Source organism: Brassica oleracea, chromosome C5 (genome assembly GCF_000695525.1).
Source record: "Brassica oleracea var. oleracea cultivar TO1000 chromosome C5, BOL, whole genome shotgun sequence".
In the NCBI taxonomy this organism is placed as follows: domain Eukaryota; kingdom Viridiplantae; phylum Streptophyta; class Magnoliopsida; order Brassicales; family Brassicaceae; genus Brassica; species Brassica oleracea.
In genome coordinates this window covers 9989322-9991960 of record NC_027752.1, presented here as the reverse complement: position 1 = coordinate 9991960, position 2639 = coordinate 9989322, and positions in this window count along the sequence as shown.

The window sequence follows — 2639 nt, the reverse complement described above, 5'->3', positions numbered from 1 at the left end:
TATTTATTTTTTCTTATATTTTATATTTATTTATTCTAATATTACGATAAATATTTAATATAATATTTCTATTTCTTATATTGTGTATTTAGTTATTATTTATTCTACTATACATTTTTCATATATATTTTTAATTTAGTTTTTTTATTTCTTAATTGTATATTTACTTATAATTTATTTTCCTTATATTATATATTTACTTATTAGTTTAACGCAATGTTTCTGTTTATTTGTTTACTTATTATTTATTTTTCTTTATATTGCAAATTTACTTATTATTTATTTTCTATTTTTTAAATAATAATGACACGTGTCATCTTTCGGGAGAATTGTTTTCGCTGATGTGGACGCTCTATGGAGCCTCAAAAGGTCCATTTTATTAATATAGATATTGTACATTTACTTATTATTTATTTTTTCTTATATTGTGTATTTACTTTTTTTAGTAACAATGCCACGTGTCATATTTCGGGAGAAATTTTTTCGCTGACGTGGATGCTCTATGGAGCCTCAAAAGGTCTCTTTTATTAGTAGAGATTTTATGATTGGTGAATAATCTGCCTTTTTCTATATTTTTTTCTATATTAATATCAGTCCCCTTTTAATAATACTAAGGTTTGGCCTGCCCTATGGACGGGTGAATAAATAATAAAATACTTTAATATAAATATATGTTTAATATCATCAAATAGTTGAAAAAATGTTATTCTAAAATAAAAGTTATGGTGTAAAGTTGAAGACAATTTTTTAATTTTAAAATTATATTGTAAATTTTGATAAGCATTTTGAATAATAGGTTGGTTTGAGTTAAAAGTAACATTCATATTTTCATTATTATTTTTTGTTAGAAATTTCTATGTCCATTCAAAATTAACGTTTATAATTATTTTATTGAGGTTATTCTTTTTGTTAGAAATAAGAATATACACTGAAAAGAATGTACAACATAAATTATTATAATGTTTTGTTTTATTTGACATAGTTAAGAACATTAATCTAAAATTAAGATAACTAATATTCTAATTGTTTCGAGGAGTTTTCGTCGGTGTGTACTTTGTTGAGATGTATGAGCTTCTCTTCAAGAACTTTTCGGATCCAATGATGTCGAATATCAATGTGCTTTGAGCGAGAGTGAAACGTTGGATTCTTTGCTAAGTGAATAGCACTTTGGTTGTCACATAGTATGTTGTACTTGTCTTGCTTGACTCCCAACTCAAGCAAGAAGTTCTTCATCCATAGCATCTCCTTGCACGCTTCCGTTGCTGCGATGTACTCCGCTTCCGTGGTGGATAAGGCAACACACTTTTGTAATTTCGATTGCCAGGAAACAGCTCCCCCTGCAAAGGTAGTAACAAAGCCTGATGTTGATTTCCTTGAATCTTTATCACCAGCCCAATCTGCATCGGTGTAACCGTTCAGCTCTAATTTTTCATTGCCAAAACATAGACACTTCTTCGTTGTGCCTCGTAGATAGCGTAGGATCCACTTAACTGCTTTCCAATTCTTCTTTCCTGGATTCGCTAGAAAGTGACTTACAACTCCTACAGCATAGGCAATGTCGGGTCTGGTGCACACCATAGCATACATGAGACTGCCACTGCTGATGCATATAGGGTAGTCTTCATTTCCTCTTTCTCCTTCTCACTTGTTGGACTTTGCTTCGAACTTAGCTTGAAATGTCCACCAAGTGGAGTGCTCACTGGCTTTGCTTTGTGCATGTTGAATCTCTCCAACACCCTTTCAACATATCGTTCTTGGGACAACCATAGAAGCTTCTTTGGTCTATCCCGAGTAATCTTCATTCCAAGAATCTGTCTCGCTTGCCCCAGATCTTTCATCGCAAAACACCTTTCCAAATCGTTCTTCAATGCGGCTATCTTGTTGCGATCTTGGCCCACGATTAACATATCATCAACATAGAGCAATAATATGAGAAAGTCGCCGCTTTCGTACCTCTTTATGAAAACGCAATGATCATTCTTGGTTTTCTTGAAGTTGTGATCCACCATGAAGGAGTCAAACTTCTTGTACCATTGTCTTGGAGCTTGCTTGAGACTGTAAAGACTCTTCTTTAATCGGCACACCAAGTCTTCTTTTCCTGGAACCTTGAATCCTTCAGGTTGCTCCATATAGATCTCCTCCTCGAGTTCACCATGTAAAAAGGCCGTCTTGACATCGAGTTGTTCAATCTCCAAGTCTAGAACCGCTGCTAGACCAAGAACCACTCGGATAGAGGACATCTTCATCACTGGAGAGAATATTTCTTCAAAATCTATGTCTTTCTTCTGGTTGAATCCTTTCACAACCAATCGGGCTTTGTATCTTGGATTTGAGCTTCTCTCCTCATACTTCAACCTGTACACCCACTTGTTTTTCAAGGCTCTCTTTCCTTTTGGTAGCTTCATCAGCTCATAAGTGTGATTATCATGCAAGGATTGCATTTCATCTTGCATAGCTTCAACCCACTTATCTTTATGGGTGTCTCCTATGGCCTCCTCATAGCTTTGAGGCTCCCCCTCATCATATGTAAGATTAACATACTCATCTCGATAATATCTTACAGATGGTCTTGTCTCTCTTCCAGACCTTCTTGGCTCATATTCTTCCTCTGGCTCCACTTGAACTTCTTCTTCACCTTC